The sequence below is a fragment of the Zonotrichia leucophrys genome, chromosome 3, assembly GCF_028769735.1.
Source record: "Zonotrichia leucophrys gambelii isolate GWCS_2022_RI chromosome 3, RI_Zleu_2.0, whole genome shotgun sequence".
NCBI lineage: Eukaryota > Metazoa > Chordata > Aves > Passeriformes > Passerellidae > Zonotrichia > Zonotrichia leucophrys.
Genome location: NC_088172.1, coordinates 83,916,825 through 83,930,983, shown reverse-complemented (window position 1 = coordinate 83,930,983; position 14,159 = coordinate 83,916,825).

The window sequence follows — 14,159 nt, the reverse complement described above, 5'->3', positions numbered from 1 at the left end:
CCAAACCCTTCTCCTGCTCTACACAGGGGCTCACTTTTATAATAATACCTGTAATATTACCTGTAATATTTGGTGGGCCTTTTTTTCAGCAGAAACTGCCAATCATGTTAAGAAACGTGGAGGGCATGTGCTACTGGTTTGGTTGTTGCCACCAAGCTGCACCAGGGAAGTTTTCTTACTCTTGGGTCCTGCCTGGTGGCTGAGTAGGAAAAATCTCAGTGCTCCTGGCAGTTCACCTCTGCTTTCAGAGATCAGCCCACACTTGGTCCCAAAGTCCCTTGGAGTGCAAGGAGCTTGACTCTGCTTTGCTTTGATAGTCTGTTTTCCTTTCAAAGGCTGCAGTGACTGCAGTTGAAAGGCATGGGTTTTGAAAATAACATCCCTCCATGGAAAGAGAGTTTTAAGCTTTCTCAGAGAGTCTTAAAACTTCTGCTGGGGTCTCAGGAAGCAAAAGCAGTGGTCTTAGGAGTGAATGAATTAATTAATTAATTAATGAAATGAAACACACCTTTTCCCCTACTGAAGCTCATCTGTGCTCAGAACTGTTGTGCCAGGGACTTGCCCACCACAAGCCTTTGGGTGAGCAGTGACTCACCCCCCATTCTGCTGTTTGCACCTCCACATCTGCCCCTGTGCTTAGCTTGGCACTGCAGTGAGGATATCAGGTTGTTTATTCAGTGAATACATCATTACCAGTGCCTCAAAAGGCTCTGCCTGGTTCTGCTCTTGGTGAAAGGCATCAGTGGTTTCCTTGCAGCCAGCATGCAGAATGGAAGGAGGGCTTGATTCTCCATGACCATTTTTCTGAAGTGACCCCCTCCCCCACTGGAGGCAATGTCTGAGCAGATGCCTAATCTGAAACCTGCTGGTAAAACTACAGGAGCACCAGTATGTTCAACTTTAAAGAAACTGGATAATCCTATAATAAGTTGAGCACCTTTTCCTTCAGAGTCAGTAGGTGTCAGGACCCAGGACATCCCTCTGGCTGTCCTGAGCAGCCAAGACCCTGCCAGGGGGCTCAGAGACCCTGGCACAGAGCCCAGGATGCCTGTGGTTTTGATTATGACCCATGGAGCAAATTACCAACCTTGTATGAAGATCTGCAAGCCACAACAGTTTAAGCAGAATATTAGTGAAGTTATCTCAGGGTGGAAAAGTAGATTTTTTTTGGTTTTTAGAATGAGGGTTCAGGGGGCAAGATGGAGGGATCTGGGCATGTCCAGCCTTTCTCCTTCTTCTTCTTGGCCTCCATCTTCTGCTGTGATGTTGGCACTTTTAGATTGGTTTAGAGTAGAAGCTCACTGTCTAACATAGGTGATAGGTATTGGAAAGTAATTGTAAATATTGTACACACAGTTTTTAGTATAAAAACATAACACCGCCCTGAGGGCAGGCAGAGTGCCTGGACTGTCTTGCTGAACAGACCTCAGCTGGACAGGAGAAAGAATTTTATAGATAAGGAACAATAAACAACCTTGAAACCGAGAACTGAAGAGCTCTGACTCCTTCTTCAAGCGCTGGGAAAAGAGACTTTCCAACGCATCTCGGGGTCACTGTGACAACCGAGAGATCGCAAGAAGTAGGTTCCTTTTTTAAAGTTTTCTCATTGCGCAGTCACTAAGAACAGACTTCTGTGACTCTTCCATTTTGTCCTCCTCAAGCTGGCTGCTAAGTATGTGTTTAAAAACCCAGGTGTGGTCTGCAGGTTTGTGTGTGGCAGGGCAGGTGGAGTGAGAGCTGGTAATAGAGATCAGCAGGAGATCTCCATTTCCTGCTCTTTCCATCACCTCTAAAATAAGGTGGTCCACAGCCATGCAGGGCAATCTGCAGCTCTGAGACTGCACTCTATCTTTGTCATTTCAATTTCTTTCCTCCTTTGTTGACCTGAAGGACTAATTCCTTTTCTGTGCCTTGCTGTCAGTCAGTTCCTGCAGCACAGCTCCTGACTGCTGTCGTGCCTGGAACACAGTTTAACCAGTGACAGGAGGTCTTACTCTTCAGCCCAAACCTGAGAGGACAGCTCAGTGCATGTAAGCAGCTCCCTAAACGGTTGTGCATTGAATATTTGGGCATCCTCCCTCTTCCCTGGACATGTCCATCATTAAATCACCCCAGGCCTGCTGAGAGTGCAGACACACCTGTGTTCACCCTGGTGCAGGAGAACCCCTCATTACAGATTCCAGGACTCAGTGTGTCTGAGGCACACTGGCTGGCCTCTGCCAAAACCTTGTGAAATAAATAGGGCAAAGAGATAGGAGAAAGATCTCCTTTTAATGCCTTTATTAAATATCGGCTTGGGTAGGAAGAACCAACGGGTCACGCTCAAGCCGCTGCTGCCCCTAGGAATGGCATGGGGAAGGAGGAGAAAAAGTGCAGCTTTGTCCATTGCTCTGTGGGCAGAGTTGGGGGTTCAGTCCTCACGAGAACACCAGAAGATTCCCGCTTTTTTGGTTTGATATTCGAGTGCCTCTGTCCAGCCAACATCTTTTAGGTGAGGGATAAAAAGGGTCTTAGTGGACACCGGATTCTGTTCCTCGTGTCTAGGCATCACTTTGACCCCTCAGTTCTGTCATTGTTTTTAGGGGTTTTTGCTAGGTTTGGTGAGGGGCTTCCTCATTTTCATGCCAGCCCCGATGTCCCCTCCTCTTCACCGTCCGGGTGCAATCCTCCAGGAAGCAGCAGAACTTGACAAAAAGGGGAATTCCCAACCATCAAAAACAGGTAGGCAATGAAAAACTATTACCAACAGGTGATGACCACAACCAACAGTTAGAACTCCACCTTGGCAGCAACTGGCCTAGTTTGTGAACTCTGCAACCTTTAATAAAATGGGCAACTTTTCTACTCCTAACACTTGTCCCAGCAGTCACCACACATTTGGCCGTGTCAGGGGTGCCAGAGTCCCAGGCAGAGCCCTGTAGCATTCCTGTGGTAAGGGCAGGCTGGGAGAAGTGGCCGGTCCTTGGCTACCAGGAATGGTCAGGGCTGTGCTAACCTCAGAGGCGCTACCTGCGTTTACAGGGCACAATCACCGCCAGGGTCCTCAATGGGACAGATGGTCCTAATCCTCTTCTTATTGGATAGCTGTGCACATCGCAGTGAGACTCACTGGCTGTGCTGGGCAATCAGCAGAGACCTCAAGGACTGAGTGTCAGAGGAAATGGAATGATTGCTGCCTCCGCAGCTGTCCCTCCCACCAGGCTGGAGCAGATGGCAGGCGAGGAGCTCTCCGTATGGTACCTGTTCGGTCACTGGGAAGAAGGCCATTTCTCAGGACACTTACAGCTTCCATAAAGAATAAATAAACCACCCAGTGAGCTGAATAATAGCTCTAATAGCTATGAAATACCTTAGAGAATAAATGTGCAGGTAAATCCTGTCGCAAAGCCATCTGAACCAGGATTCTGAAACCCATGTGAGAGTTGACCAATGTGTTTCAATGTGTTTCTGCTGAAAACAGCATTCCTTGATGGTGTGATGATTTTGTTACAGTTGGTATCATAACTCAAAACTGCATTTATCTGTCTTTGTCAAGCACCACCATGGTATGGAAGGAGAAAAAAAATCTGTTGTGTAAGCTCAGTGAACATTTACTGCAACTAAATCTTTCTTCTTTCCCTTGTACTATTGCCTCAGCCATTTTCGAGCTGGCCCTGCTACTTTTTATAGTGCCATAGTGCCCATGAGTGTCTATCTCCACCTTCCAGCCTTCTTTTGCTAGCATACAATGAACATCAGTTCAATGCCAAAGATCAGCCCCCTGGAGCCTGTGTGATTTTTTGGCCCCTCTCTGTGTCCCTTTTCAAATCCTCAGAAAAGCTTTTCAGTAGAGATAATGAATTATTCTGCAGAAGCCAATTCAGTTTCTGGAACGCTGGACTCAGACATCACAGAACTAATCCTCTTGTAGCCCTATCACTGAAAACACATTAATGTTTCTTCCCTTAGGCTTCCTTGCATTTCAGCTGCTGGTCCAGGAGCTGGTTCATTCTGGCTGAGCTGTGTTTCACGAATCATGACAAGCCACTTTTTGCAGAGATCATAATCATTCTAATCTTCTATCATTATGTCCCAAAGCATCAGTAATGTGCTAGATAAATATTTGCAGCACAAAAGAGACCTCCACTCCCTGTGGCTGTGCTGGGTTAAAATCTGACTTTCTGTTTTGAGGTCTTCTCTGGTCTAAAGTTTGAGTGCGTGACAGGCACAGATGATTTGCTCAGAGCAGGGCTGAAACAAGAGTAAAGGGATGGTGGAGGCATCCCAAGGCAGGTTCTGCTCTGATGGATGCATGGGTGAAGTTCCATGCTGGTGTGAACAGGGTGGGCTCAGCACAGCTTGCTGGTATACCTTACACTGAATATCCAGTCCTTCAGGGCAATAGTGACTGACCTGCAGCCACCAGAAATGTACTTCAGCAAAAGGAAACATCTGAATATAATATCTGAAACATTAGAGCACCAGGTCTGCTGTTTGGCCTTCTGGGGTGAGACTCAATCCACCCTGCACACACATGTGCTCTCTTGCTGAGCAGAGCACTGACTGCTGCTGCTCTGTTTGCTTTGGCCTGTCTGCTCCTCCAGTCACCAGAGCAGCAACAAGAAGTGCAGACGGCTTTTTCTCCTCCTGCTCCTTCTGCACAGGGCCGTGCCACCCTCTGTGAAATGAAGCAGCTCCCAGTTGTGCAGGGCCCACACTCCTGGTGGGCACCAGGGTCTGGTCCCAGAGCCTCTCTACACCACATTTCATGTGAGGGTGTAGGGCTGGGCTTTGAGGAGGAGCCAGAGACATCCAGAGGCTGGAGGGAAAGATAAGCAACCACACTCTTTGCTTTGAATGTCACAGGTTCTCTCCTGCTAGTGTCTCACTCCAGAAGTTACATTTCCCACCAGGATCAGGGCTGTGGGAGCACTTCCCTGTCAGAAGCACTCAGAGTGTCAGAGAAAGCTGGTCACTGCCTGCAGGAATCTGTCCTTGCAAAATGGAGATGGTGCCAGCTGCCAGGGCATGACAACATACTGTGTGCTCATGTCCCCCTTGCTGACAAGTGATTTTGCTTCAGCAATAAACAGATGAAAGTGGAGCAGGTTATTTGTTTTGCATTTGACTTTTTTCGTCAGTAATTTTTCCAGGGGAATCTGTCTAGCTCTGCCACCTGCTGCTAAAGTGGGTCCTCAGAGAGGGCAGTGCCTGCAGCCTCCCCTCTTCAGGAGATTAGCCTTGTCCATCAGATTTCTGCTTTGCCTTCTGCTGGCAATTGAGGCTTGACTGCATGAAAGAAATAAGACATCATTGAATCTCATGGAATATGTTATTTGGGATAATTGGGAAAAAGCAGTCTCAGGGCAGAATAAGAATATCCTTGCAGTAGGTGCTCTCAAATGACAATCTCGTCCTCCCTGCAGGCAAGCTTTGAGCAGAGACCATTTCACAGTAATAGCAGTGCTTCCATTTTTAACCTGTTCCTTTCCATGCTCACTTCCAGACATGGGCTGAGAAGTAACAGGTGTGTTTTAGCACCAGCACCTCTGGCAGGCTGTCAGCCCTTGGTAAGCAGAGCTGCAGCATCCCCCTCCAAACAGGCAGAGCCATGGGAGAAGCTGTGCCCACTGCCACAGAGGAGCTCCATCCCCTCTGATGGACTGACCTCCAGCCCTGGAATGTGGCTCAGTCACTTGCCCATCTCCATTGTGGCTTTTCTCTCCAAACTGCAGGGGCTGGAGGTGGGGAGTGAGGAGAGCGATCCTCTCAGAGCCTGGAGCAGCAACATTCACTTGATGCACCTCAAGTCTTTTTCCTCTCTAAGTCCATGCAGACACCAAGTGAGTGTGATGGGACAGGGACTGCCTTTGCACAGAGAATTAATCAAAAGCAATGTTGAACAGAGATGTTCAGTATTTTTTTCTCACTTCCATGAGGGAATGGCTTGTGGTTTCTTGATATAAGGGGGTGGACAGCTTTTGCATAAGAAAATAACTTCTTGCTTCTACATTTTCTCTACACTGCTTCTGCTCTTGTTCACAGAGCTGCCTGATCACCCAGTCCTCGCTTTTCCAGCAGCTTCAGTTCCTTTATTTGGACAAATATTCCCATTTATTAAATGTGTGTTTTCCACACCGGGCATAAGGTACCAAAATCCATCACGTTCTGGGGTTTTCTGCTTCATAAGGGAAAAAAAGGAGAAAAATTCCTCAGAAAGCTAAGCCTGCACATTCTGAATTTTTGTGTTGTGACACTATTCATAGAAAAGAAACAAAATGCTCTGATACAATGGATACAATTTTCCTGGCACATCCATTGGGAGGTCATCTTTAATGAATTCCACATAATTTCTCTTTTGTCCCTTCAAATTCATGCCAATAACTCAGGTTCAAATCTTCCTCTGAATTTGCAAACAAGTTCTAACTTCAGCCTGGGAGGATGTGTGTCAAGTGCTTTGGAGGCTGTGTGTACATATGTCTAAAATGGGCGTCCTGGGAGCTTGGCTGGCCCTGACTGCCTTTGTCCCCAAAAAAGGTGGCACTTAGGGGAACACATTTCTCTGCTTTTCTTGCAGTGCTGTGCATTAATGCCACTACTCAATCTAAGAATAGAGAGTCTTCATCTTGATGGCTTTGAAACAGACCAGAGCAGCAAATCTTACTAATGTGCAGGCCAGACCCTGCTCTCAGCTGCACAGACTTCTGTGCAACAATTTAGAAGTTAATGATGCACTAGGGACCCTGTGGTGTAGATGAAGCACCATAACAAAGAAATGTTTGTTGAAAAACCACTCTCTGAGCTCTCTCTGGTTCCTTTATCTCAGCAAGAGGTAATTTCAAATAAGGTCTCACAGGGATGTGCTGTGAGCCTGTCTCTACTGGATATTTTTACTGTTATGTCCGGTGGTGCTGACTGGAGAATGTATTTATATAATTTTGCTATGACCTCCTTGCCTGAAAGTACTGAAGGACTCACCTGGAGTGAGGGCCTGAGTTAAAGATGATTTGGACTAACAGGGAAAATGGCCCAGTATGAAAGTCAGTGATGATGAAGGTGAAATTGTATATTCAGGAGTGTACAACTACACAAGTGGCACAAGTACTGCAAACTGAGAATAAGGGGTCATAGCTGCTATTTATCATGCTATGATAAATCTGAGTCCCAGGTATTCTACTGGGGCAGTTGTTCTCCCCATCTACTTGTACAAGGTGAGGGCAAATCAGGTTAATCTGTGTCAAGCAGAACTTATGTTGGATGAGAAGAAAAATGTTACCATGGAACTTGTGGCTGGTAACCAAGGGGGACCCAGGATCCCTGTGCCTTCAGGAATAGATTGGATGGAGAACTGTCAGGGAAGGCTTCATGCTGTGCTTCATGCTGTCCCAGCACTGCTGGTGGCTGGGGTGACCTCCCACCCCTGCATTACCAGCCATATCTGCTTTACAGCAAAGTCCTTTCCCTGTGTTTGGGCCAGCCAAAGGTCCCGGCTGAGGAGGGGGAGCACTGATGTGGTGGCGCTGCTCACGCTGCTGCTATGAGAAAATGATTTAAGAGGATTACATTTTTAAGAATTCACGTACATTTTGAATAGATCTCTGTTTGCAAAAAACCACCCCAGATTAATTCAAAAAGTTGTCAAGTAACATAGAGGCCATATATTGTAAAATCTGTATAATCCAGACACTTGATTCCTAAAAAATGAAAACAGTATTTGAAATGACAGGTCAGGAAAATCTTGCTTTTCTGGGTCTCTGTTGGATTTCTTGCCCCCTGCTTCTTCCACACAAAGGACCCCTTCCCCTGTCCATGTATTCTTTCCTTGCTTCATTTGCTGTATTGGGAAGAAGATAAAAACAGTGTGGTCGAAGAGACAGCAAAAAAACCAAAACAACAACAAAAAAAAAAAAAAAAAACCCAAAACAAAGCAAAACAAAAAACCCAAAACTATTGGAAGAGGCAAAGCTAAGTATGATAGCACTGCAGTAAGTAAGGAAACACCATTTAAATTGGACATTTTGCATGCAGTTTGCATTTGAGCATAGCCAAATAGATCTTGGTAAGTGCAGCCCAGCTCTGCTCCATTTACATATCCCCCTTTTCCAAAAGGAACAAAGGTAGTTGCTGTAACACGCAGGAGAGGAAAGGGGAGAAAACCAGATGGATTTAATGATGCACTTTCTGTAATTTCTTTACTATTTTTGGTTTTACTCTCTGAGGGAGGCAGGGAATGAAGGGCTTTAAAGCATCTCCTAGCACTGGTGTATAAATTCTGGGGAAATGCACACCTTGTGTGTGCAGGGGGGTGGCAAGGCCCTGTGCAGAGTATTCCTCATGCTGCTCCTTCACTTCCCAGCAGAGCAAGCCCCTTCCTCAGCATTGTGCACTGCACCCATCATGTCCCTGTGTCCTGAAAATGCCAAGCCATTATCAGGCTGCTCTCCTTTCTTTTGAAAATCTAGACATTTTAAACTTCACTTTTCAGAAACAGGTGGTTGGAAAAGTTGTCAGCCTCTGAGATGCAGTTAATCTTTGGACAAATATACTTTCAATGGTGCACTGTTGTCTAGCAACTATACTATAAACAGCCCTCCATTTGTCTCCAGTGGGTAATCACTGATTTCTTGGGGATTAAAGCTTAAGTAACTCTCCAATCTAGGTGCATGCATCAGACCACAGCGTATTACAGCAGATTATGCCTCCCAGTATACAGCTTGCTTAACCATTTAGAATCACAACAGAAAACAGACAGCTGCCATGATAGGAAAATGAGCACTGGCCTGTCAATTAATTAGTATTTTGAGTTAAGTTGTGGAACATTCCACTGGCAGGCCCAAAACAATTCCTGTCATACAGAAGGGTGGGGTGTCTGATAAGCATGGTATCAGAACATCTCATCTGGGCTGAGCCTGAGTTATTTCAGATATGTCTGGGTAGCTCTCTTGGTGCAGAGAACAGCCTCTGCCTGATTTCCTGCATCTGCTGCCTCATGCCACATGGAGGAATTTCACCTTCAGGGGTGAGCAGGGCCCGGCTTCAGGGAGTTTCTGCAGATCCCCGGTGGGCACTGGGGCTGGGGACTGCTTGAACAGACTCTCTGTGTGTTGTGAATACAATCTGCCAGATGCATCTGTGTGAAATACAAAGCTGTGCTTCATGTCAGGTACATAGAGCCAGTGTGTGTATTTGTGATTGTGAGATGTGTGGAGACCGACCATGGGACAGTTGTGAATTCTAATAATAACTGGGGAAAGTAAAGCAATGAAGAAGGCCTTTGAACCTATCTTTTGTTTGCAATTAACCTTAGTTGATTTAGGACCATTTGAATAGATGTTAAGGATGTTGCTCTTTGCTTGTAGTTAAGCCTTAAAGAGTTTTGCAATAATAACCTCTTGAAGTATAATTTTAGAATATTGCTTGTATCCTTGAAACTATAGCTTTGGAATATATAGAAAGGAAACATGCTTATCTCACACCTTAAAACAGAGAAAAGCAGCTTGAGAAAGGAAGAGGAACATCAACTCAAGGATTAATAGTTTTGACCAAGGGAAGTTGGAAATCCCTGTTATGAGATTTATAGTCCTTGCAATTAAAAGACGGACCCACATCTGGGCAGCTGGACTTCACCAGCTGGGATTCGTCTTTCTTCTTTCAGAAACTGGACCACCACCATCTGGGGATACTCCTTTTGGGATATATCCTGAGAAAAACTAACTCACAGTAGTGTATAGAATTGTGATGTAAAAATTGGGAATAGAAACTGCTGATGAGTAAAAATTTGAATAGAAACTACTGAAAAAGCTTATGAGTACCCCTATAAATACCTGTAAGCCCCAACTATTGGTGTGCAGTTGGAGGGAAAACTTCCCCCACTGTACCCAGTGCTGTATTGCTCATACTTTACCATATTAATTAATAAATTGATTTCTGCTTGAATATAGGCCTAGTCAAGCTCCTTATTTATAACATCTGCTTCTGTAGATCACCTTCTGCTAAAGAGACTGAGCTGTGCTTGTTCAATCTCTGCATTTAGCACCTGCCCCAGCGGAGCTCCCCTGCCCTGGCTGCTGATAGAGCCGGTGAAATGCTGGGGAATGAATGAGTGCTGTGCCTTCAGGAAAGGGCACTGTTTGCTTGGGTTTAAATGACATCTAAATCCTTTCACTAAACAGATAAAAATTACAGAGTTAGAATAAGTCTCAGCATTTTTGGGATTGGAGTTTCTACTGTTGACCTCCCACACTGAGAGAAATACATGTCTGTGCGTGGGCAATGCTACATAGCTTTTGGAAAATGGGCATTTAACTGAAGGAACTATGTTCAAGACAGTTAAGATTTACCTTAAGAATTCACATTTTGAAGAGAGCAATTTTGATAAAATCTGGAAAAACAAACCCTACCATCCCCTTGTGGTGCTTTTTTACTGGCTTGTTAGGGACCCACACAGTTCAAGTGTCCCCTTGTCCCTGTGACACTCAGGCTCTCCAGGCTTTAAGCATCAGGTCAGGAGGCAGCAGAGGCAGCACTCTCCCTCAGCCTGACCAAAACACTGCTTGCAGGAAAGGGTGAATTGTTGTGCCTGCCCTCTGCTTTCCCAGCCCATCTGAGCCAGTCTTTGCAGCCTCTGCAGCAGCAGTTCTCTCCATGGAGGCCCAAGAGGTGAACGTGGATGGAGAGAAGGAAACAGCCTGGCCAAAGAGAAAATCCTCTCCAGGGCCAGGCCAGTGGGAGGGCTGCAGTGTGCCAGCTTTTGCTCCCAGCTGTGCCAAGAGCTATTTGAGGCTTTTGGCCAGTGCTGGAGTGCCCAGCAGGTCAGTGGAGCAGTGCAAGCAGCACCCCAAATGCTGGGTTCAAACTTCCTTAGATGCAAGGGCTTCCCATGTGCTGTGTGGGTGATCCTGGAGAGAGTCCATGGATATAAATGGCATCTCAGAAAATGCGGGCTTAATTCAAATGCCCACAGGGTATTTGAATGCGCCTCTCTGAAACATCACCATTTCAGAAACTTTCGTTCTCGAGCGGTTGTTGGCAACAAGGAAGGGCTGGTCCTACTTCCCCCAGCTGTGGAATGCAGGCTTTAAGGTTTCAGGGTGTATTACAGGGAGATTTTGTACCCTGCATCTTTTCCTAAGTGTTTAAAAGAAGCATCTGTGAGACCCAAGCAGGAGCACAGGCACACTCCAGAGCTCTGTCTGTCTCAGAGTGGGAGGAGTTGGCTTTCTCTGGGAGCCTCTACACAAACAGTGTGATCCCACTGGGACTCGTTGAGTTTTCAGTTCTTGCCTCCAGAGGCCCTTACTCCTGTTTTGTCCTTCACTCTCAAATCCCCAAAGCAGTTACTGAGGTGTCCTTGTCCTTTTTCCTTCCTACCACTCTCTCCTGAAGGGGATGTGTGTGTAAAAGTTTGTGTTTCTGGCACAACAAGAAGTTTGAAGTTTCAGTGATACAATGAGGTTACACACTGAATGGAGCAATTGATTAATTCCCTCCATATTTGTATTCAGAGAAATGATGGCATTATCATTACACTCCTCCCCCTTTGTAAATTCCTTTCCAAATCAGATTAAGTCCCTCCTCCCCCTGCACTGATTTCAGTTGACTCTGGAACAAACTCAAACAGAACATGGACCAAGTCTTGGTCCTGTTGAATTTAATGGCAAAACTCCTGTTGCACTGAATTTTGAGCAGTGAAAAATTCACTTTGAATGAAAGAGGACAAATAATTTGAAGCCTCTTGGAGCTAATGAAAATCTGTCAATTGCTGTCAGCTGGATTTGTATCAGTGTAAGATAAAATAACATATTTTGGTAAGACAGAGACAAAACCTCTTCAAATATTTTGTGAAAGTAGTCACATGTCTAGTACTAGAGAAATTTCCATCACATAATGAAAATTCATGTTTAAGGAATTATTACCCCTGCAAAGGTGGTATCATGCACTGTGTCAGCATTTGAGATGTGGTCATTTTAAAAGCCAAGAACCTTGGCAATGCCCTTTGGAGATGATTGTTTGTTAAGAGTGTACATCAGGAATCAAGCAATCACAGAGAGTGCAATTAAGTGCATAATCACAGATATTTTTGACATCTGTCTACTTACAGGCTCCATGGCATTTTTTTGCATCTCTCTCCCTTGTGTCTTCAATTAATTTATCGTGACCATCTGTGTTGTATTTTTTGCTGCTCAGCTTGCCTTACTACATCTGTTTTTTGGCTCAGTATTTCATGACACTTCATAATTTTCACTGAGAGCTAAAAGAACAGAATTTGCATTTACTCAGTTAAGTTGCTTGGTTAAGATAATCAGCAATTAAACAGACCACTACACTACTATGAAATGACTCTTAAGTGGTGAACAGAAAGGCAAGAAATGCAGTTTAAAAGCTGCAGCTCAGGTTTTGTGGTTCTGCACAGAGTTAAAACCATCAGGGTTCTACATCTGCTCTGGGCTCACTGTGCACAGAGAGCAGGGACAGGCCATGGCAGGAGGGATGTTTGTTATTGTGCTCTGGGAGATCTCCATGAGGGTGTAAGTGATTTGCTTATGCCTAATTTTCTGTTCTTGAATTTCTTCCTTTGCTGTAGTTAATACTAATTTTAAGCAATGATTTCCCACTCCTGTCATTGTAACACCCTGTGATTCTCTTTTCTATGGCTTCAGGATTCTAGGTTGTAATAAACCATAGCTGTCATCTTCTCCTAAAAAAGGGAAGGAGAGCAAAAAAAAAAAAAAAAACCAGCATCAGAGCCTACTCAGATACAACAAGGGGCCTGTCACTCAGGAGCTTGTAGAAGGTGACAGCAGAAAGGCTGTTCACTTCAGTCACAGCTCTCCCTGCAATAATTCTATGGTAGGTTTATCCCAGAGTCCTGGACAAAGTACAGCCTGCTCTGAATAGTTCTGACTTTTCCTGAGAAAGAGCTGGATACCATGCCCATGGTCCAGCTGTGCTCTGGAGCTCCATATGTGAGCACGTGTCCTTTACTGGCCCAGGACATTCCCTTCTCTCCTTTCTGAGCTGATTGTCTCACCCTCCTGGGCCAGAGGTCCCTGCCAGTGCCCCTCCACAGCACAGATATCAAACCCCAGCCTTTCAGCCCTTTTGGGCACAGGCAGCAACCCAACAACCCAGCCAGAACATGTGCAGGGAGAAAGGGGGCAGGGAGAGGGCAGAGAAAGAAATCTGTGCAACATCAGCAGCTATTCTTAAATGGGCCTCAGCCTTGCAGAGCCTGGGGACTGCTGCTGGAGACTGAATGAACTTTCTCTTGTTTTGCTCACGATACACTTCTGTGTGGGTGGGCTAACTGGATTTGAAGTAAATAGCATGAAGATCTTTCCAGTAAATGAAAAACTGTTTTGCTGAGGGAAAACAAGCACTAAAAACAAAAACCAAAAAACCCAAACAAGGTATATTACTCTGATTACTCTGAAAGTGGCACTTTTCTAAGGAAGATTGTAGTCTGTAAAAAAGCAGAGTTCCCTCTGTGAGCCCCATTATATAACTAGCATGCTTCAGCAGCTCAGACAAAAGCCAGCAGGCCAAATACAACCCTACCATATTAAATTTGCTCTCTGTCAGTGATTGAGAGAGATTATTTGCTTGTGGTTGGAGCCATGCAGAAGACAGCAGCAATATGATTACTGAAGTCCATCCTCAGTGCCATTGTCAGAGGTCCATGCCTTTGGCACCAAAATATGAAGGCTCTGCAGGCAGCACCTGCAGTGTTAGCAGAGTGCTCAGGTGAGCCAGGGCAGCATCTGACAAATGGTGAGAAACAGCAGGCCCAGTGCACTGCACCACACACTGCTCAAATGCACTACAAATTGCAATACAGTGAAAGCTGACTGTCATGGAGTGTCCTGGGAAATGTACCACTGGATAAAACTTCCCTCCATCTATGGTACCAGAGCATTGCTACCAAGCCACTGATGATCTGATGCTGACTGATCTGGTAATCCTGTCAGTACAACAGTGAAAGAATCCTTGGTTTCAGCTGCTAAATAAAGTATAGGAGAAATGAATGATTTTTCAGTTGTCAGGCTTATATATCTGCAAGGAAATGTTCCCAGAAATATTCCCCAATCATCAGTGTCTCTGATTCATGACAAGAACTTCCAGGAATTCACTGCATTGAAAAGATAACCTGGAAAATATACCTGAAAACTAAGCATTTTCAA